The sequence below is a fragment of the Schistocerca nitens genome, chromosome 4, assembly GCF_023898315.1.
Source record: "Schistocerca nitens isolate TAMUIC-IGC-003100 chromosome 4, iqSchNite1.1, whole genome shotgun sequence".
Taxonomy (NCBI): domain Eukaryota; kingdom Metazoa; phylum Arthropoda; class Insecta; order Orthoptera; family Acrididae; genus Schistocerca; species Schistocerca nitens.
This window is the reverse complement of record NC_064617.1, coordinates 686077173-686103092: the sequence shown is the minus strand read 5'-3', so window position 1 is coordinate 686103092 and position 25920 is coordinate 686077173. Positions and strand designations below refer to the sequence as shown.

The window sequence follows — 25920 nt, the reverse complement described above, 5'->3', positions numbered from 1 at the left end:
GTTGAAGCTATGAGACGAACTATTTCGTCCAGTTTAGCTTTTATTTCATTTCATTTACTGACAAGAAGTTAAATATCCTGAAAATATGGAACTGGTAAGTGCTTTTAAAATAGTACTGCTCCACAACACACTTAAGGATTAGAGTAACATATGGAGCAAATGAGAAACACTGCGAATGAGAGTTAGAACTCCAGTTATGCCACAAGAAATCATTTGGTGTGCACTGGCTACAGCTAAATGCACTCGATCGAGCTGCTCTGTTGAAGAGAGAGTACTCCTGCCTACATAGCGTACTGCTGCCTTTGGTGTGTCTGGTGGCTGGGATGTCGGCAGATCTTCCAATGGCAGTCGGCGTGACACGCGAGCGCGGGGTGGGCGAGATGCACGAAATCAGTGTACAACAAGCTCCCAGCTCCCGATTATTAATGTGTGGATTATCCGTTTTGTGGATCATATGTGCATAGTTCAGTGATTTTTTAAACAAAAGTAACGAGCTGAAATATCTAACAAAATAAGAACGAACATTTTTCACTATTATGCTTGTGACTCATGGTGCCCCGGTCGGGGACGAAGCAGCACACTCCGCTTGTAAGTGTCTACCGAGTTTATACTAATAAGAAACGTGATACTGCTCCTTCTCTGACAAATCTTGCGAAACATTTGTGGTTGTGAAGACGTAGATGACGAAAACATTTCTGATTGGTTAAATATCACTTGAGCAGATAAGTGCTGCGGACAGGGATAGCGAGAAAAGTGTGTTTCGAAAAGGAAGGCAACGTTTTTACACATACCGAGGCAATGAAACACGTTAATCGGGTAGCAGAATAAGGAGGACAAAATTGGTTTGACCATAGCAATGTTTTGACTGTACTGACAGTGATAACGGTCGACAGCGAAAAGCTGATTGAAAAACAGAAACAGAAAAAGATTGGCCGATTATTTCCCAGAAGTGATATGAAACAAGTAATACGAAACTCTACGCGTTTTAAGTGTAATTCACGCTGTGGCAAGTAACGCATAAATAATGCAGTGGACTTTGAAATGTGATTTGTTGAATCTTGTATAAATGCAATAAATAGCGAACAATATAGAGGAGATTACTTACAACCTGCAGAGCCTTTACAATGTAGCAATTAAGAGCGACTTGAAGATCAACATACAGAAAACTAAGTTCAGGACCAACATCAAGGAAGTCCCCCCCTTCCCCCTCACACACAATTCCACTAGAAGCCGACCATTAGGAAAGTATCAGCAGTCGAGTACCTAAGAGAGGGGATCTCAGTAGACCAGAGAGAGCAACTAGCCACAGACACCAAATGCACCAAGTTTGAAAGGTCTCACCACTGCAGCAGAAATATTTACTCATCAAAGTGCCACTGCAAGAGCTTCAAACTCTTGACACTACAAATCGCAGTAAAACCTTCTGTTCCGAGAGCCTTGTAATGACCAAGAAGGGTCCGCTCAGGAAACTGGAGATTAAGAAGAGGAAGGAGAAGGTGCTAGGATCCGTAAAAGGAAGACTCCTACAGGATCCGGGACGAAGACAACGTGATGTACCAACACCAGGAGGATATCGTAAAGTATGTAAGGAAAAGGCGACACCGTAAAGTATTTAAGGATCACGCGACTGGGCTGGGAAAAGCTCACCAACAGGATCTTCAGAGTGGCAGGTAGAGGGAAGGTTTCCAAGAACAAGTGAATTGCATTGGTAATTATGCACTTCATGTACATCAGTAGAGACAACAGACGAAGACGAAGACGACGACGAAGACGAAGACGAAGAAGACGACGACGAAGACGAAGAAGACGACGACGAAGACGAAGAAGACGACGACGAAGACTACGTAAATAGCATCATGTGTAGTTCGAATTATTCTTCTTTTCTGCTTCAGTCTCGGGTCTACATTAATCCTGATAATCGGGAACTTGTTGTATTACCCCGCGGCCAGACCGTGTTACGGGAACACAGCGATTTGTTGGAGTAAGCTGCCGTAGGCAGCCACTTGGTGGTGAAAGGGATCGTGTCAACTACAGTGAATCAAAGCACCAGATAGAAATTTGTGTGTCGTATTTTCTGGGTTTTCAGCCGAGAATTTGCCTAAACGAACGTGGAAAACCATCTAAAAACCACTCTCAGGCTAGCGGTTAGTAATCATTCGCGCGGATTCGATCCGGACCTGGCTACATTGCCGTCTCGCAAACTAGAGCGCTGTGCGTTACGCTATACTTAAAAGTCAGAACGACCTCGTAGATATGTGTCACAATAGCCTCCGCCCAATACGTGTATGTGTGCACACCACCCGTCACGGGGCACACAGACTGGCCTTTCCATACATGGTCACCCGGACGCATGAGTTGTAGTTCACACTGGTACGCGACGATGACGGGATAAGAATGCAAAGAAAAATGCATGGTGTGTCCTGCTTGCCCACAAGGTACCGTTCAGAAGTTTGTAGAGGAATCCCCACATGGAGGGTGTTTACATTAGAACCGACGAGCAACACATAATCCAGAATGAATCTCTTACTCTGTGGCGGAGTGCGCATTTTTGAAACTTGGTAACAGACTTGGTCTCAGACCAGCATTCGAACCCGGAACCTTGTCTTCTACGTGCAGTGCTGTTACCGTCTGAGCTATTCAGGCAAGAGTCACGATCCGCCTTCACAGCTCCAATTCTACCAATACGCCTTTCCTGCTTCCCAAAGTTCGCAGAAACTCTTCCCACACTTCTCGAGACTAACACTGCTGGAGGAAAGGATCACTGCGTAGGCGTTGTTTCGAGAATGAATTTTTCACTCTAGTGCGGAGCGCACGCCGTTTCTAAATTTCCAGACTTATTAAAACTGTCTGCCGGAACTTTGGCTTTTACGGGCAATATATTTACCTAATGAGGGATCTGTCAGTAAGTCTCATAACAGAAAACAGTTGTTTTGATAATTCGCTTCCATTGTAGTCCCCTATGACTTTCCACTGTCGACTTGTACATACACTGAAGGGTACTTGTGTCTGACAATACTTTTCGCACATTATCACAGTGACAACATTTATTGTCAGAGTGATGTGTATAGACGTTTCATCTGAATAAACCACTGTCCGTTTCGTTTTTGGTTCTCCTTTCTTCCGTAAAAATATAATGTAGTGCCCATTTCTCGAAACTATACCCTCTCCTCGACGCAGGAACCTCATTTATTCCGCACCTTTTAAAAACAAATCCTAGATTAAAAACTTTCTCAAAGCAGCCGCGGCCGATCGTTGATGGCCGAGCGGTTCTCGGCGCTTCAGTCTGGAACCGCGCGACCGCTGCGGTTGCAGGTTCGAATCCTGCCTCAGAACTACTTAAACCTAACTAACCTAAGGACATCACACACATCCATGCATAAGATCTAGGGGACTGATGACCTGAGATGTTAAGTCCCATAGTGCTCAGAGCCATTTTTGAAAGCAGCCGCGAAGGCAATTTGTGAGAGATAAAAGCTATCGAATTTTTGCAAAGTTGGTGTTCAGTTGTATTGTTCACAATACCGCGGAAGTCATTGTCTAATAACACGTTTATTCATATCGTCAACGGGTATGCACAGTGTGTACTTTATTTCTTTTTCTCTGGGAATCCCAGTCCACTCAATAATGTGCAACTCCCGCCCTAATTTACAGATCATCGGTTTACTCAGTTCTGTCAGTTTTGTCATCAACATTTCCATTCTTTTATCCTTCTCGTAATCAACAAATTTAATGACTTAAACAGCAAGCCGCCACGTCCGTCCGGGAAGACATCTTTCGCGATCCCTTCCGCAATTGCACTGCGAGGTAAAATCGCGTGCTATGCAGAACTGCAGCGTGCTTAGCCTTTCCTAGCCACACCACCGAATTAGTTGGTTTGGTATGTCAAGTGACACTATCTAGGATGTTCAAAGGCAAGCGCGAGCATACACTGATGAACCAAAACATTATGGCCACTTGTTTAAAAGCTTGTTTGTCCATCTTTGGAACGAGTATTATGAGTATCAGGAATCCGACAGTTGGTAGGTTTGTGGAGGTATGTGGCATTAGAGGTCTACAAACACATGTCCCTAAATTCTCGCCGCGACGGTAGCCACGCGGTCTGGGGGTGCCTTGCCATAGTTCACGCGGCCCCCCGTCGGAGGATCGAGTCCTCCCTCGGGCATGGGTATGTGTGTTATTCTTAGCGTAAGTTAGATTAAATAGTTTGTGAGCCTAGCGACGAAGACGTCAGCAGTTTGGTCGCATAGGAACTTACCACAAATTTCAAATTTTTTAATTTCTCGAATTTTCTAGTCGGGGTCATTACGCGAGATGTATGTTGGAGGAAGTAATATGTTGTCCAACTCTTCCCAGGAAGTACTCTCTCGAAATTTAAGCAGTAAACCTCTCCGTGATGTACGACGCCTCTCTTGTAACGTCTGCCAATGGAGTATGTCGAGCATCTCGGTAAGGCTCTCGCGCTGATTAAACGACTCCGTGACGAAACGCGCCGCTCTTCACTGGATCTTCTCTATCTCTCATTTACATACTCGTCCTGAAGATTCTTGCTACAAATCTCAGTGTTCTCGCCACGCAGGGTAGCCGAGCGGTGAGGCGGGAGATAAACGCCATCCGCAATGCTAGTCATAAAAAGGAAGGAAGGAAGAAAATCAGGGCTCAACCTCCCGTCGACGTAATTACAAACATAGCTGAGTAGCGAAGGCTGATGAAGGAAATCGGCCGTATACTTTATAAGGAAACCCGCGAGAAACTTAAATTTGGTTTTTCAACTAGCACCCTCCTCAACGCGAGTCAAGTGTGGTACCACTGCGTCACTTCTCTCAGTAGTATCATTTCAAGGGCACGGGGAAAATTCAGGGGTGGGTAACCATTGAACAGAGTTAAGGGCAAGATAACGTAGGTTAACGGGTTCTTGAAAGTGTGCAGAAAATAGATCGCTTCCAATTCTGTTTTTGTGTAGTTCAGTGATAAATTTTCCTTCCACTGAGTGTTGTAATCATAAATTAAAGGAACTGACGAAGTTGTTTGCTTATTTTGTTGAGTATCTCTTGTTATTGTTATGTAACCCTAACCAAATTTTTCCTGTCATTGGAAGGTTACGTGGAAACCCTTTCCCGTCCAAAATTCTCTTATAGTTGTGAAGATACATATAGTGCAGCGCCCCTACGAAGTTCAGAGTGGCAATACAACAAAATCTGTGATCGAGGCCGTCAGTAAGCTGGTCTGCAACGATTTTATTAATGTTTCAGACTTAAACAGCTCTATCTTATAATTGTTAGTTTTGTGTGGGATACATGGCAGGCCTTTCTGAGGGGAGTAGTTATAATACGAATACAAACATGAAGTTCTGTATATTCCAGTAAGGTTATCTACTATATATTCAGTGTCGATTGTAGTCTTTCTGCGTAAACGGGGTGGGGGTAATCTCGCCTTTACATGCTCCTGGAGTCTTTCAGATAAATTAAATGTCTAAGATTATCAGCGTAAGTCGAAACGAAGTGAAAGCAATTAATAACGGGAGAGATGAATGGAATAATTAGGTTTATTGTGTGTGTGTGTGTGTGTGTGTGTGTGTGTGTGTGTGTGTGCGTGTGCGTGTGTGTGTGTGTGTGTGTGTGTGTGTGTGTGTGTAGAAGAGGGAAGGGGGAAAGAGAGGACAGCGTATCTGAAAATAAGAATGCATGCAGGAATCTGAATCAATTTGAAGGTCTGAGATGCTCGCTAAGTGAGAGTTCAGTCAGTCAGTAATGAACATCACGGGGAAGTTCTGAAACTAACATTTGAATCGCCGGAAGATACTAAACTTATTGTAATCGGTTACATGGTAATTTGCGAATGGGTACGTGAGATATATAACAAGGGTAAAACAACGGACCGGCAAAATTACAGACCAACATCCTTAAAATCGGTTTTCTGCAGAATTCTAGAGCATATTCTGAGTTCGGATACAATAAATTTCCTTGCGACCGAAAAGCTCATGGCCACGAATCAGTACGGTTTAGAAAGCATCGCTCGTGTGAAACTTTGCTTGCCCTTTTCTCGCATGATATAGTGCGAACAAGGGATGAAGGGCAACAAGCAGATTCCATGTTCCTAGAGTTCTGAAAAGCATTCGACACGGTACCCCATTGCAGGTTTTAACGAAGGTGTGTGCACGCGGAATAGGCCCCCAGATGTGTGACTGACTCGAAGACTTCTTAAGTAATGGAACCCAGTATATTGTCCTCCACCGCGAGTGTTCATCGGAGACAGTGGTAATATCAGGAGTGCCCCAGGGAAGTGTGATAGGACCGTTGCAATTTTCTGTATACATAAATGATCTGGCAGTTAGGGTGGACAGCAGTCTGCGTTTGTTCGCTGACGATGCTGTGGTGCACAGGAAGGTGTCGAAGATAAGTGACTGTAGGTTGATACAAGATGATCTAGACAAAACTTCCGGTTGGTGTGATGAATGGCAGCTGGCTCTTAAGGTAGAAAAGATGTAAGTTAATGCGGATGAGTATGAAAAACAAGCCCGTGATGTTCGTATACAGCATTAATAGTGTCCTGCTTGGCACGGTCGTGTCATGTAAATATCTGCGACATGAAATGGAACGAGCATGTGAGAATTGTGGTAGGGAAGGCGAAAGGTCGACTTCGGTTTATTGGGAGAATTTTAGGAAAGTGTAGTTCATATATAAAGCAGACCGCATATAGGACGCTAGTGCGACTATTCTTAAGTACTGCTGGAGTGTCTGGGATCCGCACCAGATCGGACTGACAGAAGACATCGAAGCAATTAACAGGAGAGTTTCTAGATTTGTTACCGGTAGGTCCGATCAGCACGCAAGTGTTACGGATATGCAACGGGAGCTCAAGTGGGAATCCTTGGAGGGAAGAAGATATACATTGCGAAGAACACTACGGGGAAAGTTTAGAGAACCGGCATTTGAAGCTGAATGCAGGAAGATCTTACTGCCGCCAGCATACATTTCGCGTAGGGACCACGAAGATACGAGAAATTAGGGTTCTTACGGAGGCATATATGAAGATGAGGTCCCATGCTCCGAGGAGCGTAGAGAACGATGCGGGAGACCCGCACAGCCGACTAGGCAAGGTCGTAGCGGAGGTGGTTGAGGCATACAGATAGTCGTTTTTTTTATCGTTCTATCTGCGAAAGGAACAGGAAAGCAGACGACTAGTTGTGGTACAGGGTACCCTCCCCCACGCACTGTGCGGTGGCGCGCGTAGCATGTGTGTAGATGTAGATGTACATATAGGTATTCTTACTCCTATAGTTAGCCATTACTGAGGTACGTTCTTTGTAGGGTCCATGAGGTCAGCTGATGTAATATCACAAAGTGGGTAGAGACGTTTAGCCAAGAGGGACCACGAATAAACTATGTGAAATGCTTTCCGCATGGATGCATATTGGCGAGGATGAACACCTGAAAGTGAGTTTCTGGGAGGTCAGTATTATTTGTATTTAGCTGTTACCTCTCTGGAGCTATTAAGATATAAGTTTATATTTAACAAACAAAAGAACTACTCACCTTTCACTAATCCGAAGCGTCCGAAGAATATCTGCAATAAAAGAGAAAATGTTTAAGTAGATAAGTACACACTTATGAAAATTATCTACCGTTTAACTGAACGGTCATCAAGAATCTGTTACCAGATCAGCTAACTCGTCTATTTCTACAGCGAAATATTTGGCACACTTCCGAAAAGGGATTATTGAGCGTCCAAAGGCCAGGCTGAGTCAGCTGTCTGCTGGCAGCCAATACGACTACGTGGTCTCTTAGCTTCTCTGATAGGCAGAGAGCTGTATGGTTACTCTAAACGAATAAATGCAGTTCTCACGTAGAAAAGCGGTATGAAGTGTACAAAAACAACTACCACTTAGTAAAATGTGACATCTGATACAAACTATAAAGCACTCCACAGAAACTAGTTGTTGTCTTATTCTACAGCTGTTTGCGAAGCTCATGAGATCAATTTCTCCGTTGTATGTGTCCACAATTACTCTGACACTCGATTAGGACGTTATGGCACTTCAAAAACATATTTCCTTCTGCCACAACTTATAGAACATAGTAACTAAGCACTGATACACGTTGCTTTCCGTCAATCTTCGAGGTAGCACGGAGCTACTACTGTAACAGGAGAGTACACCAGAAATTACGCGCGTATACTAATCTAAAAGAAAATCCAAAAGAAACTCTCAGGACCTACGGTACGACACGGCGTTGTTCACTTTACTTTATTACGGGTACACCGACAAATATATTTTTTTCCACAGTAAACATCACGGACTACTGTGAGAAAAACTTAGTGAGACTAAAATCTAACAGGAATTATCTTCCTAGTCAAGATTTCCTCTCCTAATTTCAGACCTAATCTTATACTATAATGTCTACATCCACCGTAGCTTTCTATCACGAAGGAAAACACAGAGTAGACGTAAATACTGTTTCCTTTTTCTGCTTACCGACTTAGTTTAATAAAGCACAAACTCTGATGTAGGCTTATAGCGTACAATGTTTATAAGTGATCAGCGTTGACGAGCCTTTACTAGAATGTAACAAATCGTATCAGGTATAAATAACATGTGCAAGACCGAGGTTTGAAACTATTACGTTACTGTGGTATTCACTATCGCGTTAGGCCATAAAATTAAAGTCAATATTAAATATGAAACATCACGATAAAGGATGGCAGTCAAAACAGTTGCACGATAAAAATTTCCAGCTTCTCTCATGTTCAGACATCCTAATTGCCAGTTTCTCTTGATTAACGAACATAGATTTTTTCACAGCGATTGCATGCGATGTTTTACGCACCACTCCGCGCCAAGAGTTACAGTTTTTCTTTACTGTAGAATAAAAAATTTTGACATTCTGTTGGTTTCATGTATGAGGATCTGTAGTTGGGAGACCAGCTTTTCAGCGAGATTATCTGAAAATGTACCAACATATGGAGTGGTTTATAACTGCAGACTGGTTCCTGTTGGCCAGTATACAGAAGTGGTGTAACTTCATGTACTTTCTCTTTTCGTAGTGTCTTATCGGTCAGCGCAGAGTAATAGCCATTAGTGGAAGCGATAAATTTGATGGCCTATAGTTCTGCTTGAAAGGCAGATTTAGATGATGGAACAGATATGAGGCGATACAAAATCGAATGGAAAGCTGCGTGTTGTGACTCTGTGGGTGTAGGGATCTCGCAGGAATTATCGCATCTGTAGCTGCGGGTTTTCTGTGAATGCTAAATAATTCAAGTTACGCAAAGTTCGTCATATGGATTATTGTCTGTCGTTAAGTACGTGAGGTATTTTCGTCCAGAGAGATGACGCCACTTTCGGAAAGCTTTCTTTACCTTTGATGCTATCCCCCTCCTTTGATCTCCTCATCTCTAAGTGACTACTTCATTCAACACCGCCTAATCTGCATTACTTATTCAAGTGTTTGTCTGACCTCACTATACACTATTCCTCCACTGCCTCCTGTCTCCCCCCCTTCCTATTGCTCCTTCCAGCGCTAACTCTTCCTGGATGCTTTATTGCATGTCCTGTTAACCTGTTCCTTCTTTTGGTAAGGGTGTTCCATATACGAGGTGTGACTGGAAAGTTTTAAGAATGGGCTTATTATTGTACAATGGTGGTAATTACGTGCTACTGTGATGCATCTCCTTCAAAATAGTTCCCTTCTGACTGAACACACCGACTCCAACGGTGTTTCCACTTTTGGAAACATTCCTGGAAATTTTTTTTCCTGAAGGGTGTTAAGGACGCTCTCCGTATTTGCCTGGATGTCTTCAATCGAGTCAAATCGCTTCCCTTTCAGTGAAAATTTCAGTTTAGGAAACAGGTAGAAGTCAGCAGGGGCCAAATCAGGGGAATATGGAGGTTGTGGAAGCACAGGAATTTTGAATTGGGTCAAAAATTCAGTGATTGAGAAGGCACAATGAGCCGGAGCATTGTCATGGTGTAGCACCCAACTGCTGTCTTTCCAAAATGCAGGCCTTTTCTTCCGCACCGTTTCGTGCAAACGCTCAAGGACACATTTGTAGTAATTGTAGTATTCCTGGTTAATTTCTTTCCTCCAGGGGTAGATTCATGATGCACAATACCGGTAGAATCGAAAAAAATTACCAACATTGTATTCACCTTCGACCGACTTTGCCGTGCTTTTCTCGGTCGTGGTGAACCTGGAGTTTTCCACTGCAAAGACTGCACTTTTGTTTCAGAATCATATCCATATACCCACGATTCGTCACCTGTAATTACCCTATTTAAGCAATCTGGGTCATTGTTAGTCCGATTAATCGGATCTTGGCACACTTCAAATCGGAATTGTCTCTGGTCACTTGACAACACTTTTGGAATGAATTTTGCGGACACTCAACGCATGTTCAGATCTTCAGTTAAAATTGTCTGAACTGTATAGAAACTTAAATTGGGTTCATCAGCCATCTCCCTAATGTAAGTCTACGATCAGGGCGCACTAAGTCTCGAAATTTCACATTTTCATTCGTTTTTGAGGTGGAAGAACGTCCAGACCGTGGTTCATCTTCAAATGATTCACGGCCATTTTTAAATCTGTTGAACCAGACAAAAACATTTGACTGGCTCATACAGTTATCTCCAAAAGCTGTTTTTAATAGTTCATAAGTCTCAGAAGCCGATTTCCTGATTTTAAAACAAAATTTCACATAAACTCGTTGCTCCGTTTTTACGTCCATTTTCACGCAGACAGAATCCGGCAACAAGCCCTAACAGACCCGCACTCAACCAACTACCATCACAAACTGAATAAAGGAAACGCAGTTTCCTGTCAGAAGGCATTCAAGTATAAGGCAACGACTCACCCCCCGCCCTCCGTGTACCTGCTCGCCAAACCAGTAAGCAGTAGCGAATCCATTCTTAAAACTTTCCTATCAAACATCGTATTTCCTTCCTCAACTATTCTTTTTACTTTCATTTTGTACTTTATACGTTATCTTTATTTTTAACATTCGTCGACAGTGTGGCCACATCGCAAATGGTTCCAGTTTATCCGGCTCAGGATTTCCAAAGCTCCACATTTTATTGCCACACAGTTTTGTGCTTCAGACGTCCATATCAGTATATTGCATCAACAGAGTTCTTCTATCAAAGAAAGCTTTTCTCGTCTGTGCCATTCTACTTCTGAAATCTTCCTGGCTTAGGACATCCTGTGTAACCCCGATTCCTAGGTAGTGAACTTGTGAAGCTTACCCTCCATAAGTGACAGAATAAGAGGAAATCATAAAATTTCCGTTCGAAGACCGTGTCGTGTAGAGGAGGAGGAGGAGGAGGAGGAGGAGATTAGTGTTTAACGTCCCGTCGACAACGAGGTCATTAGAGACGGAGCGCAAGCTCGGGTGAGGGAAGGATGGGGAAGGAAATCGGCCGTGCCCTTTCAAAGGAACCATCCCGGCATTTGCCTGAAGCGATTTAGGGAAATCACGGAAAACCTAAATCAGGATGGCCGGAGACGGGATTGAACCGCCGTCCTCCCAAATGCGAGTCCAGTGTGCTAACCACTGCGCCACCTCGCTCGGTACGTGTCGTGTAGAATTGGTATGCCAATCACACATAATCAAATGGTCCAAATGGCTCTCAGCACTATGGGACTTAACATCTGTGGTCATCAGTCCCCTAGAACTTAGAACTTCTTAAACCTAACTAACCTAAGGACATCACACACATCCATGCCCGAGGCAGGATTCGAACCTGCGACCGTAGCAGTCGCGCGGTTCCAGACTGAGCGCCTAGAACCGCGAGACCACCGCGGCCGGCCACACATAATCGCCATGAACACGAGGCAGTCGTCCCATTGAGGCTCCAGACTGAAGAAATCCGTGTGGTAAAACACAGTGTCCTGTTCCGTGAGGAAGTCTGCAACTGTATGCTGCACATTCTCGTCCGACAGAAACCGACGACTGTTTTAACACCTTTTGCTAAGGGATCGAAGGCGTGATAAACACATGGGGAGAGATCAGATTATAGGGCGGGTGCTCAAGTGCCTGCCACCTCAGCTGGCGTAACTCCTGCGTTAAGACATATGTGATGTGGGGACGTGCGTTATCACGAAGAAGCAGCACCCCTTGTCACACCATCCCACAACGATGGTTTTCGAGAGACATGCTGCCCCATACACATACTTCAATCTCCGGTTGAAGGCTACTGCCTTTATCGTGTGCAGCCAAGGAAAGAATAACAGAACATTGGTACTGTTCGGGAGCACTGGTTAATGACGTCGTCATAGTTCACGTTTCTGCATTCACTCCGTGCACGTCGGATACCATGCCTGTATGTCGGTGGTTATACAGTATACCCGCATTGGAGACGCGCTATGTTACATGGACACTGCAGCAACACCCTCAGACGAAAACTTTTTGACCGCCCCTTTTATAATTGTCAAACCAGAATTAGGTTAATTAGAGATTAACAAACCCGTGAGATTGGCAATGATATTCCTATGTGAATTAGTTAATTCTCAGATTCCTTTGAATTTATGTATAAGGGCCAATCAAATGAAAACGGGATAGGTGGAAAAAATATAAGTAAACTATTTATCATTTCAAATGTAATCCCCGTAACCGTTCGTACATGTATGTCTCACTGTGAGACAAGACTGTTGTCAATGTTGTTTCGAGTACGCCGCAGAAGTTTCGCTGGGAAGTCGTTGTACATACTTCTATAATTCCGATCTCTCCCCGTGCAATTTTCATATTTTTGGAGCGCTGAAGAAAGAAAGATTTGCTTCACCTGAGTACAATCATGGTTCCGTAGATAATGGCATATTTTTCCCATGAAGGCACTGACCGTCTTGTCGCACTATGGTATATTTGTATTAACAGTCATGCAACTTACTTTTGAATTGATAGTTTTTTCAGTGATGATGACTCAGTGTAGAGGTATTGCCCATGATTTTTGCAGGTAATAATTGAAATTAATTCAGTAGTTAGTAATTCTCGCCAAATGGCGTTTTCCGTTGTAATGGAGCCTTTTGTGCCACGTTTGAAAAGTCCTTCGCGCATGAATACATCAAAGAAGCCATAGAAACGGTTCTGGTCGTTAGGAGACTAGTCTCTGGTAGCCTAATACAACCAAGCATACTGCCAACAACTGTGTAAATTAGCACAGTTATGTTTGCTATGATACACAGAGCCTTACACGCAGTCGGCAACATTCTCCGAAAGCGGAGGTTTTAAATAATCCCCACAGAAAGAGCTCTGCCCCACTGGGATTCGAGCTGTTCTGCCATCAAGATGGTACGGTCCGTGCCCAGACGGCGCGTTCCTGTCATTTAGGCAATTCGTTCAGACAGTTCGACTGAGTGCTGCAGGCACAAGATAATCTATAAAAGATTGCTGGTTAGTCGGAGAAACAGTTAATGTTAAGGAATTCGTCATTCTCATTTATGATACTGTTTATACCTTCATTAAGCTCACTTTATTCTTAAAACATATTTCGTGTTAAGTATGTTCTCCATTCCTATCAATAGTAATCTGAAAGCCGGCCGCTGTGGCCGAGCGGTTCTAGGCGCTTCAGTCCGGAACCGCGCTGCTGCGACGGTCGCAGGTTCGAATCCCGCCTCGGGCATGGATGTGTGTGATGTCCTTAGGTTTAAGTAGCTCTAACAAGGGAACCTCCCCATCGCACCCCCCCCCCCCCCTCCGATTTAGTTATAAGTTGGCACAGGGATAGGCCTTGAAAGACTGAACACAGATCAAACGAGAAAACAGGAAGAAGTTGTGTGGAACTACGAAAAAAAAGCAAAATATACAAACTGAGTAGTCCATGCGCAAGGTAGGCAACATCAAGGAGAGTTCGTATAAGCTTACGAGCGCCGTGTTCCCGGGGTTAGCGTGAGCAGCTGCGGAACGAGAGGTCCTTGGTTCAAGTCTTCTCTCGAGTGAAAAGAATAATTTTTTATTTTCAGACAATTATCAAAGTTCAGGCACTCACACATAATCAACTTCGCTCTCCAAAATTCCAAGACATGTTCAGATTTGCTTGTACATAGGCAGTATTTGACGGTCTACACACGGAAATATTTGAAAACGTAAAAAAACATATGTTTTGACAGAGCACAGGGAAAACTGTGCGACTGTGAAACTGTTGCATTCATTTGTTGCAGTTTATGTGACAAACTCTTATGTTTTCATCACTTTTTTGGGAGTGATTATCACAACCACAAGAAAACCTAAATCGGGCAAGGTAGAAGTATCTTTTTACCCATTCACCAAGTGTACAAGTTAGGTGGGTCGACAACATATTCCTGTCATGTGACGCACATACCGTCACCAGTGTCGTATAGAATATATCAGACGTGTTTTCCTGTGGAGGAATCGGTTGACCTATGGCCTTGCGATCAAATGTTTTCGGTTCCTATTGGAAAGGCACGTCCTTTTGTCTACTAATCGCGCGGTTTTGCGGTGCGTTCGCAAAACACAGACACTAAACTTATTACAGTGAACAGAGACGTCAATGAATGAACGGACAGATCGTAACTTTGCGAAAATAAAGAAAGTAAAATCTTCACTCGAGGGAAGACTTGAACCAAGGACCTCTCGTTCCGTAGCTGCTCACTCTAACCACAGGACCACGGCGCTTCTCAGCTCACATTGTCCTTGATGTTGCCTATCTTCGCATGGACTACTCAGTTTGTGTATTTTGCTTATTTTTTCATAGTTCCACACAACTTCTTCCTGTTTTCTCGATTGATCTGTGTTCTGTTTTTCAAGGCCTATCCACTGTGTCAATTTATAACTAAATCTGAGGGGGGTGCGTTGGGGAGGTTCCCTTGTAAGTCTAGGCGACTGATGACCTAAGATGTTAAGTCCCATAGTGTTTAGAGCCATTTGAACCATTTAGTAATCTGATCCTTAGATCTGGCCAGAAAGCCCATGTCATTTGTGAACCTTTTCATTGGTACGGTTTCTGCCGAACATTTAGTTCCCTTTCTAAATTTTATTTCACTACCCTTACTGCTGTTTCAACGTACAGGTTCACCTCGTGGGTAATAACCGCACCGTTCCATACAAGTTACGTAGCATGAACTTGTCCTCATTGACCTTCCACTTTTACCACTCCCATTTGGGTTTCGTAGATCTAGATTATTCTGTCTCCGGCGATCAATCGCAAAGAACCAAGAGCCGGCGCCTTGACTGCCTAGAGCCATAGAAACAACCGACGTGCGTATTCGGCTCCATTGTAAGACTCGTGGTATATATTTTTCTTACTGATTTTTTTTTTTAATTTAATCGTATGGCTAGGGACCGAAGTCGTGCAGACCGTTCGCCGGGTGCTGGTCTTTCAATTTGACGCCCCTAAGGCCCCGGGTGTGATTCCCGGCTGGGTCGGAGATTTTCTCCGCTAAGGGACTGGGTGTTGTGTTGTCCTAATCATCATTTCATCCCCATCGACGCGCAAGTCACCGAAGTGGCGTCAAATCGAAAGACTTGCACCCGGCGAACGGTCTACCCGACGGGAGGCCCTAGTCACAAGACATTTACATTGTAATTTGACGCCACGTCGGCGACCTGCAGTCGATAAGGATGATAGGATGATGGTGAGGACAGCACAATACCCAGTCCCTGGGCGGAGAAAATTACCCGACCCAGCCGGGAATCGAACCCGGCCCAGAGGATTGACAATCCGTCACGCTGACCATTCAGCTACTTGGGGCGGACTTCTTACTGATAATAACTTGTTAAAAACTTTAATTCCATGACTCAGTCAGTTATTTAATTATGAACTTTTCTTGCTAGGAAAATATTGCAATACGGTCTTCACGTTCGCCATACGTCGCTTACACATGGGCAACTTACATGAGCGACATGTATGAAGAAAACTGAACAACTTTCATGGGGACATACAGAACGGTTCAGATGGGAAGACAAAGGTAACATGTTTGATGGTCCAAAATAAAGCTGCCAAGCAAATTACGACGCTTGCGACGTATTCTGTGTGAAGGCGACTGAAGTAGTGCTGCGAGGCATTACGTAGTTCATGGGGTAGTTGTCTTCTAAGACTACGCAAAAAACAAAATCTTATGTACTTTAAGCAAGACTACACCCCTTTCAGATTTATAATAATTTAGTACATATTTCACTTTTTTTTAGAAAGAAAAACATATCTATTTTATATTCTACGTGAGTTTTTTCGCTCGCTGTTGTTTCACAATCGATTTGTAAAAAACGAATCGGATAAAAGCTTAAACTACTTAAGTGCTATTCACTTCGCAGCTTCGTGACGAATTTCATAGTTATTTAGATACTTCGAAATTAAAACGTCTAAGATACGGTATTGTAAAATATGTTCACAGGCTACGTTTGCTGCGTAAGCTATGTAGCTAACACTTCGAAACAATTTCTGAAGTTAGTGGATAAACCAAATATCCGTCAACAGACGAGTAAGCCGAAAACGCGATGTACCGCGATTGGTGAAATCATTGCACGCAATGTTGAATCTACCGACAGTGTGCCGTGAAACTGTATCACAAGTGATATAGCGTATTAATTCACAGGCAGCCATAATGAGCATTTACATTACGTTTACATTCACTTTAGGTTTTATGAGTATACAGGGATGGCTAGAGGATAAATGTAACGCCGGCCGGTGTGGCCGTGCGGTTCTAGGTGCTTCAGTCTGGAACCGCGTGACCGCTGCGGTCGCAGGTTCGAATCCTGCCTCGGGCATGGATGTATTTGATGTCCTTAGGTTAGTTAGGTTTAACTAGTTCTAAGTTCTAGGGGACTAATGACCTCAGCAGTTGAGTCCCATAGTGCTCAGAGCCATTTGAACCCATAGTGCTCAGAGCCATTTGAACCATTTGAACAAATGTAAGGATGTAGAGGCGCATATCACTAGGGGTAAGATAGATACTGGAGACGCTTAAAGCAGTAAATGTGTTTTGCTATTTGGGGAGCAAAATAACTGATAGTCGAAGTACGGAGGATACAAAATGAAGACTGGCAATGACAAGGAAAGCGTTTCTGAAGAAGAGAAATTTGTTAACATCGAGTATAGATTTAAGTGTTAGGTGGTCGTTTCTGAAAGTATTTGTATGGAGTGCAGCCATGTATGGAAGTGAAACATGGACGATAAATAGTTTAGACAAGAAGAGAATAGAAGCTTTCGAAATGTGGTGCTACAGAAGAACGCTGAAGATTAGATGGGTAGATCACATAACTAATGAGGAGGTATTGAATAGAATTGGAGAGAAGAGAAATTTGTGGCACAACTTCACTAGAAGAAGGGATCGGTTGGTAGGGCATGTTCTGAGGCATCACGGGATCACCAATTTAGTATCGGAGGGCAGCGTGGAGGGTAAAAATCGTAGAGGGAAACCAAGAGATGAATACACTAAACAGATTCAGAAGGATGTAGGTTGCAGTAGGTATTGGGACATGAAGAAGCTTGCACAGGGTGGAGTAGCATGGCGAGCTGTATCAAACCAGTCTCTGGACTGAAGACCACAACAACAACAACAACAACAACAACAACAACAAGGGTCCTACGAGTTTCGAGACGAATTATGTCTGATATTACAGTAGACAACAGTAATTTAGTTTCTTTTAAATCAGTAGATGGATTCAGTTTAATTACTGCACAGCACGAGTTTCATGCAACTTCCAGTGTGGCAACAAACGTCGGTTTGTTTCTCGCTACCAACAAAATGTTTCTTAAAAAGTACGAATTTATATGCCCACGCGAAAGTCCGCCGCAGGTTAGTGTAGAACGATATTCGGTTTAGTGGCAAGTCCTCTAGCACTTATATGCGTATACATCTACGTCCGCGTATTCTTTACCCAACTTTCCCGCCTCCTTAGCGTATCCGGGCAGCGACCGCAGCTAGCGCCATGCAGCAGCAGTAATCAGCTTCTGGAGCATTACGTCCTCGTGTTTTGCACTGCCTGTTAATACAAGTCATTAAACTTTATATTGCACTCTACGTGTTTGGCACTGCTCTATCGAATGGACACGCAATGTTTTAATTAACGGTAAACGAAGTGTCGTTTTCCGTTCTCTCAGGGCTGGAGTCCGAGATTCGGACAAAAGAAACACCTTAGAAAAAAAATGAGCTCTTGTTAAATGAATATCAAACTCACGAAGATTACTGTCTCTTATAAAGAATTATATTACTCCCCATTTGCTTCTGTACTGATCCATTAACGCGAACATTATAAAGAGGTTCATCTTCAAATGCGGTACATATTTGTAGCAATGAATATCAAATAAACTATAGGCTTTTGTAATACAACGCAATGCACTCTCCGTCTTCAGGGCACAAGTGGCCCATCGGGCCCATCCGACCGCCGTGTCATCCTCAGTGGAGGATGCGGATAGGAGGGGCATGTGGTCAACACACCGCTCTGGAAGTCGTTTTCTTTGACCGGAGCCGCTACTATCCGGTCCAGTAGCTCCTCAATTGGCATCACGAGGCTGAGTGCACCCAGAAAAATGGCACAGCGCATGGCGGCCTGAATGTGGCACAGCGCTTAACTTCGGTGATCTTCCGAGAACCGGTGTATCCACTGCGGCAAGGCCATTGCCAACACAACGCAATGAGTAGAAGAAAAGTGACATTCTAAACATTTGTAAACATTTATGATCATTATAGTTCATTTAAATATAAGTAGAGTTACGGTTGGAAAAAATGAAAATGAAGTCCCATGCTTCTTTACAGAGCGTAGGGGAACGCTGCGGGAGACCCGCACCGCCTTACTAGGCAAGGTACTAATGGAGGTGGTTTGCCGTTGCCTTCCTCCGACCGTAAAGGGGATGAATGACGATGACGAACACGACACAACAACACCCAGTCATCTCGAGGCAGGAAAAATCCCTGACCCCGCCGGGAATCGAACCCGGGACCCCGTGCACGGGAAGCGAGAACGCTACCGTGATACCACGAGGGTTACTAATCTGTTAATCATCTCCTGACACAGGCGACACTTCGCCGGGCAATTACGGTGTCAGACTTCGAAGTCGCTGAGGATGGCAGCAAATTGAAGCAGAGAACAGCAGGCAAAAAGTGTTCAAATGGTGTCTGTTTTTAAGGAACAGTATTTGCGAGCAAGCAGCCGACAGTCCTTACTGCAGCTAGTATACTGGGGACTCATAACATGTTAATTTATTTAGGTGATCTATTAATAGTATGATCGGTATGTGCGGCCCGAGGTTCAAAAACTGGTTCAAATGGCTCTGAGCACTATGGGACTTAACATCTGAGGTCATCAGTGCCCTAGAACTTAGAACTACTTAAACCTAACTAAACTAAGGACATCACACACATCCATGCCCGAGGCAGGATTCGAACCTGCGACCGTAGCAATCGCGCGGTTCCAGACTGAAGCGCCTAGAACCGCTCGGCCACATTGGCCGGCTCGGCTCGAGGCGCCGCTCCACAATGTAAGTGTTAGCTCTTGAACACAAAAATTTGACGACCTCTGCACTACAGAAAATCTTGAACACTTGTTTTAGAGATGTCGCTCCAGTGCAATTGGTGACACAACGCGGTTGACAGACTACGTCTTCAGGTCCACAACTAAACACTGCCTGTTCACAAGTGGTTGATCGAATGTGCAACTGTTGTTTACAGTTGTTAGTTCACGCTGCCACCGTAGTTACAGCGCTGGCGTCGCTTATGCCCCAGGAATAAAAATGTGTCTTGGGTGTTATTGGCCGGACGCTGTATGTAGATTTAGACTATCGAATCAGATCCCATATAAAAGTAGGAAAGTTGCACAACTGTGACGCAGCAAGAAGCTTGACGTGCGGCAGCGCCGAGACGCGACGCGGTAGCAGAGCGGGCGGCGAGCGCCGGCACTGACCTGCGAGGTTGGCGGGCTGTGTGTGGGCCGAGCTGGTGTCCGGCCGGCGGGCGAGTGTCGACGCCGCGTGTCCGGCGGCGGTGATATAGCGAGCCTCTGCGGGGTGGGGTGGGGCGGCGCACGGCCGAGGCCGCCCCCAGCCGGACCGCCTTGGCCGCCCCACTGCGGTGCTGGCGGTGCACAGCGCAGTGCAAGACGCGCGCGCCTGCGGCTCCAACGTACGTGTCGAAACGACACGGTTACAGTGGGGCAACAAAAGGCGTCGGGTACCTTCTAATACACCCTGAAGAGCCAAGGAAACTGGTACTCCTACCTAATATCGTGTTGGACCCCCGCGAGCACGCAGAAGTGCCGCAACAGGACGTGGCATGGACTCCACTAATGCTGGAGGGAATTGACACCATGAATCCTCCAGGGCTGTCCATAAATCAGTAAGAGTATGAGGGGGTGGAGACCTCTTCTGAACAGCACGTTACAAGGCATCCCAGATATGCTCAATAATGTTCATGTCTGGGTAGTCTGGTGGGCAGCGGAAGTGTTTAAACTATGAAGAGTTTTCTTGGAGCTATCTGTAGCAATTCTGGACGTGTGGGATGTCGCATTGTCCAGCTGGAATTGCCCATCAACATCTACATGCACATCTACATCCATACTCCGCAAGCCACCTGTCGGTGTGTGACGGAGGGTACCTTGAGTACCTCTATCGGTTCTCCCTTCTATTCCAGTCTCGTATTGTTCGTGGAAAGAAGGATTTTCGGTATGCCTCTGTGTGGGCTCTAATCTCTCTGATTTTATACTCATCCTCTCTTCGCGAGATATACGTAGGACGGAGCAATATACTGCTTGACTCCTCGGTGAAGGTATGTTCTCGAAACTTCAACAAAAGCCCGTACCGAGCTACTGAGCGTCTCTCCCGCAGAGTCTTCCACTGGAGTTTATCTAACATCTCCGTAACGCTTTCGCGATTACTAAATGATCCTGCAACGAACCGCGCTGCTCTCCGTTTGATCTTCTCTATCTCTTCTATCAACCTTATCTGGTACGGATCCCACACTGCTGAGCAGTATTCAAGCAGTGGGCAAACAAGCGTAATGTAACCTACTTTCTTTGTTTTCGGATTGCATTTCCTTAGGATTCCTCCAATGAATCTCAGTCTGGCATCTGTTTTACCGACGATCAACTTTATATGATCATTCCATTTTAAATCACTCCTGATGTGTACTCCCAAATAATTTATGGAATTAGCTGCTTCCAGTTGCTGACCTGCTGTATTGTAGCTAAATGATATGGGATCTTTCTTTCTATGTATTGGCAGCATATTACACTTGTCTACATTGAGATTCCATTGCCATTCCCTGCACCATGCGTCAATTCGCTGCATTCCTCCCGCATTTCAGTACAATTTTCCATTGTTACAACCTCTCGATATAACACAGCATCATCCGCAAAAAGCCTCAGTGAACTTCCGATGTCATCCACAAGGTCATTTACGTATACTGTGAATAGCAACGGTCCTACGACACTCCCCTGCGGCTCACCTGAAATCACTCTTACTTCGGAAGATTTCTCTCCATTGAGAATGACATGCTGCGTTCTGTTATCTAGGAACCCTTCAACCCAATCACACAATTGGTCTGATAGTCCGTATGCTCTTACTTTGTTCATTAAACGACTGTGGGGAACTGTATCGAACGCCTTGCGGAAGTCAAGAAACACGGCATCTACCTGTGAACCCGTGTCTATGGCCCTCTGAGTCTCTTGGACGAATAGCCCGAGCTGGGTTTCACACGATCGTCTTTTACGAAAGCCATGCTGATTCCTACAGAGTAGATTTCTAGTTTCCAGAAAAGTCATTATACTCGAACATAATACGTGTTCCCAAATTCTACAACTAATCGACGTTAGAGATATAGGTCTATAGTTCTGCACATCTTTTCGACGTCCCTTCTTGAAAACGGGGATGACCTGTGCCCTTTTCCAATCCTTTGGAACGCTACGCTCTTCTAGAGACCTACGGTACACCGCTGCAAGAAGAGGGGCAAGTTCTTTCGCGAACTCTGTGTAAAATCGAACTGGTATCCCATCAGGTCCAGCGGCCTTTCCTCTTTTGAGTGATTTTAATTGTTTCTCTATCCCTCTGCGTCTATTTCGATATCTACGATTTTGTCATCTCTGCGAAAATCTAGAGAAGGAACTACAGTGCAGTCTTCCTCTGTGAAACAGCTTTGGAAAAAGACATTTAGTATTTCGGCCTTTAGTCTGTGATCCTCTGTTTCAGTACCATTCTGGTCACAGAGTGTCTGGACAGTTTGTTTTGATCCACCCACCGCTTTGACATAAGACGAAAATTTCTTAGGATTTTCTGCCAAGTCAGTACATAGCCCAAATCTGTCGGATTGCACAGTGGACATGAATGGATACAGGTACTCACACAGGATGCTTGCTTACTTGTCAGAGCCGTTTATAGACGTATCAGGGGTCCGATATCACTCCAACTGCACACGCCCCACACCATTACAGAGCCTCAAAAATGTTCAAATGTGTGTAAATTCTTATGGGACGTAACTGCTAAGGCCATCAGTCCCTAAGCTGACACACTACTTAACCTAAATTATCCTAAGGAGAAACACACACACCCATGCCCGAGGGAGGACTCGAACCTCCGCCGGGACCAGCAGCACAGTCCAGGACTGCAGCGCCTTAGACCGCTCCGCTAATCCCGCACGGCTACAGAGCCTCCATCAGCTTGAACAGTCCCCTGCTGACACGCAGGGTCCATGGATTCATGAGGTTCCTGATATTCTGGGTACACTCGTGTAATGGTCGTACGGAAAAATCTCCTCTTCATTGAAACTTCCTGGCAGATTAAAACTGTGTGCCAGACCGAGATTCAAACTCGGGACCTTTGCCTTTCGCGGGCAAGTACTCTACCAACTGAGCTACCCAAGCACGACTCACGCCCCGTCCTCACAGCTTTACTTCTACCAGTACCTCGTCTCCTACCTTCCCAACTTTACAGAAGCTCTCCTGTGAACCTTGCAGAACTAGCACTCCTGAAAGAAAGGATATTGCGGAGACATGGCTTAGCCACATTCTGGGGGATGTTTTCAGAATGAGATTTTCACCCTGCAGCGGAGTGTGCGCTGATATTAAACTTCCTGGCAGATTAAAACTGTGCGCCAGACCGAGACTCGAACTCGGGACCTTTACCTTTCGCGGGCAAGTACTCTACCAACTGAGCTACCCAAGCACGACTCACGCCCCGTCCTCACAGCTTTACTTCTACCAGTACCTTGTCTTCTACCTTCCAAACTTTACAGAAGCTCTCCTGCGAACCTTGCAGAACTAGCACTCCTGAAATAAAGATAGAGCACTTGTCCGCTAAAGGCAAAGGTCCCGAGTTCGAGTCTCGGTCCGGCACACAGATTTAATCTGCCAGGAAGTTTCATATCAGCGCACACTCCGATGCAGGGTGAAACTCTCATTCTCCTCTTCATTGCTGCTTCGGAGATACTGTGTCGCATGGCTCGTGCGCCGACTATAACACCACGTTCAAACTCATCTGAATCTTGATAACGTGCCACTGTAGCAACATTAACCGATCTAACAACTGCGCGAGACACTTGTTGTCGTATATAGGCCTTGCTGACCGCACCACCGTATTCTGCGTGTTTACATAGCTCCGTATTTGAATACGCATGCCTATACCAGTTTCTTTTTCTTTGGCGCTTCCGTGTAGTATACGACCCTTTTCTGTTCGGCGTAGAGCAGTAACGACATGGCGTGGACTCAACAAATCTTTAGAAGTCACCTGTAGAAATATTAGGGTCATTTTGCCTCTTTGGCCGTCCATAATTGCGGAAGTGATGCCAGTCACAGGATTTTCTGTACGAACTGACAAATCGATTATGTCCCTCAGATGTTCGATGGGATTTATGTCGAGGGATCTCGGTGGCCAGATCAATTGCGTATTGTCATCCATAAAAGTACCATCGTTGTTTCGAAACATTAAGTCCACCAATGGCTTCAAGTGGTTTACAAGTAGAAGAACGTAACACATGACACATTCCATTCCATGTACACATAACCCACAACATTATGGAGCCACCAGCAGCTTGCATAGTGCCTTGTTGACAACTTGGGTCCATAGCTTCGCGGGGTCTCCGCCACGCTCGAACCGTTCCATGAGCTTTCATCAGCTAAAATAAGGACTCATCGAACCAGGCCACGGTTTTCCAGTCGTATAAGGTCCAACCGATATGGACACGAGCTCAGGAGAGACGCTGTAGGCGATGTCGTGTTGTTAGCAAAGGCTCTAGCGTCAGTCGTCTGCTACCATAGCCCATTAATACCAAATTTTGCCTCACTCCTAACAGATACGTTCGTCGTGCGTCCCACATTGATTTCTGCGATTATTTCACGCAGTGTTGCTTGTCTGTTAGTTCTGACAAATCTATGCAAACGCCGCTGCTCACGGTCGTTAAGTGAAGGCCGTCGGCCACTGCGTTTTCCATGGTGAGAGGTATTACCTAAACTTTGGTAATCTCGGCACACTCTTGAAGCTGCGGAACTCGTAATACTGAATTTCCTAACGATTTACTAAACAGAATGTCCCATGCGTCTAGCTCCACCTACTACTCCACTTTCAAAGTGTATTAATTCCCGTAGTGCGGCCACAATCACGTCAGAAACGTTTTCACAAGAATCCCCTGAGTACAAATGACAGCTCCGCCGATGCCCAGTGCACTACCCTTTTATACCTTGTGTACGCCATACTACCGACGTCTGTGTATCTGCGTATCGCTATACCATGATTTCTGTCACCTCAGAGTACACACGAGATAGATAAAAACATAACGTCCTCAGCACACAGCCAATAAGCGTATTTATCACCACTGGGCACACACTTCTTTTATAAAGGGTTTCTGTCCTCTCTTGAGTTAACCTCCTTAGTCCTGAGCTTAGGTTTTACGATTGAAAAATTTATTTTCGTGGTCACTACATTGTTCTGGGACAAAATAAGATAAATATACGAATTAAAAAAAAAAAACTGTTGTAGTTCATCAGAATTTTAAAACACGCTCAAAGAGAAGACGATTTTTGTTACAAAATAACACTCAGAAAATTCAAACACCAAAAAATTATTAAAACAATGCCATTGGAATGTGAAAGGATACGTTGTTGCTGAATGTAGTCCCAGTGCAACATAGGAAAAAATACATCGCTGTATTGTTTTAATGAAGTAAACAATAACTTACCCGATAGGATGGGATTTATTAGCATCTTACGGCATGCTCTATATAGATTACAGTCACAAGCTGCAAAAAAAAAAAAAAAAAAAAAAATGATCTTTATTTCTCGAAGATATGCTGAGACTGGAATAAGTATATTTTCTTAAGCAGATGCTACCACCTGCTCAGAAGTGATGCACTGAAAGCACATCGTGTAAGGAATGTGCTGCATTCCGGCATAACGACTTTAATTTATTCCAACAGCTCGAAAAAAAAATAATATTTGCGTTTAGCATATACACTTATCAGCCAGAACATTATGACCACCTACCTAACAACCGGTATGTCCACCTTTGACACGGATAACAGCGGCGACGCATCGTGGCATGGAAGCAATGAGGCCTTGGTAGCTCGATGGAGGGAGTTGACACCACATCTGCACACACAACTCACCTAACTTCCGTACATTCCGGGGAGGGAGCGATGAGCTCTGCCGCCACGTTCAGTCACATCCCTGATGTGTTCGATCGGGTTTAGATCTGGAGATTTGGGATCGAGGGGGGGGGGGGAGCAACGCATCAATCCAAACTCGCCACTGTGTTTTCCGAACCGCTCCATCCCACTCCCAACTTTGTGACATGGCGCATTATCCTGTTGAAAAATACCGGAGGCATGATAGTCATGAAGGGGTGCACGAGGTCTACAACCAGTGTATGATACTCTTTGGTCGTCATGGTGCCTTTCACGAGCTCCACTGGACCCATGGACGCCCACCTGAATCTTCCCCAGAGCATAATGGAGCCACTGCCACCTTGTCTTCTTCCCGCCGTACAGGTCTCAAGGAGCT

General features: G+C 44.7%; 1 protein-coding gene across 2 annotated transcripts in view; it reads right to left on the bottom strand.

The window, feature by feature from the left end:
* LOC126252873 (sodium-coupled monocarboxylate transporter 1) overlaps positions 1–25920 on the bottom strand; it is a 360467-nt gene that overhangs the window by 111307 nt on the left and 223240 nt on the right. For both annotated transcript variants that reach the window (XM_049953830.1, XM_049953829.1), the window contains one exon: positions 7533–7563. The gene's annotated coding sequence lies outside the window, so the exon portion shown is untranslated. The remainder of the gene's footprint in view (positions 1–7532; positions 7564–25920) is intronic.